The sequence below is a fragment of the Echinops telfairi genome, unplaced genomic scaffold (assembly GCF_000313985.2).
Source record: "Echinops telfairi isolate 266 unplaced genomic scaffold, ASM31398v2 ScPeMD7_7407;HRSCAF=8445, whole genome shotgun sequence".
NCBI classification, from domain to species: Eukaryota; Metazoa; Chordata; class Mammalia; order Afrosoricida; family Tenrecidae; genus Echinops; species Echinops telfairi.
Genome location: NW_022111307.1, coordinates 8,505,409 through 8,506,423, shown reverse-complemented (window position 1 = coordinate 8,506,423; position 1,015 = coordinate 8,505,409).

Genomic DNA, 1,015 nt, shown 5'->3' with positions numbered 1-1,015 from the left:
CTGGGCAGCACTCCACCGTAAAGAAGGAAGGCCGGAACAAGCGTCAAGATTTCAAAAAGCCTGAAGGAACACGTACATTTGTTTGCCAAGAGGCCAGAGGCTAATTAATTATTAAGTTTCTTTATTTCTGGCTGGAATGCTCCCAACCCAGCCAATTAGTAATGACTAATATCCTCCTAATTAGAAACACGGGTTTGCCTCAACGGCTGTTTAAAAAGCAACACAAAGGAGAAAGCTAAGTCAGTTCTTTTTCTATTATTATTATTTTAAATCCGGTCTGTTGGAAGATGATTTATGCACTGTAATAGCCCCACTTTGAAGTGTACAGTTTTATGAGTTTTGACAAACATGTACAGTCACGTGACCATGGCCACAGCCAAGCCACAGAACAGCGCCACCCTCCCAGGGCTCGCTATCACGAGCCCCTTCCCGGCTCTACCCGGCGCTGGCAACTGCTCATTTTGTTTCCTGTCCCTACAGTTCTCCCTTGTCAAAAACAGCCATGCTGTGTGCTGCCGGGGGAACATACCTACCTTTCATTTCTCTTGGACTGGCGCCACGGCGTCACAAAGTACCCACGTTGGATTGCATCCATCACAGACAAACTCTTCCCGACATGGTCGTATGGGCTTTCAGTCCGGCCGGCACAGGGTAACAATGCCGGCTGGGGTGTGTCCTCCTCACTGAGACTTGGGGTGGCCGGGGTTGGTTTGCTTGGTTTTAGCCATTCCAATTAATGTTGGGCTGCGATGCACCTGGTCGATAGTTCAAAACCACCAGCAGCTCCGCAGGAGCTCGACTGGGCTTTCTACTCTGGTAAACAGTTACCGTCTTGGACACCCACAGGGGGTCTCAGGGAGTCAGCATGGACTCCGTGGCAGTGAGGGGAGATGGATAAATGTACCTCATTTGCATCTTCTTTTTAAAAAAAATCATTTTATTGGGGGCTCATACAACTCTTATCACAATCCATATATACATCAATTGTGTAAAGCATATTTGTACATTCATTGCC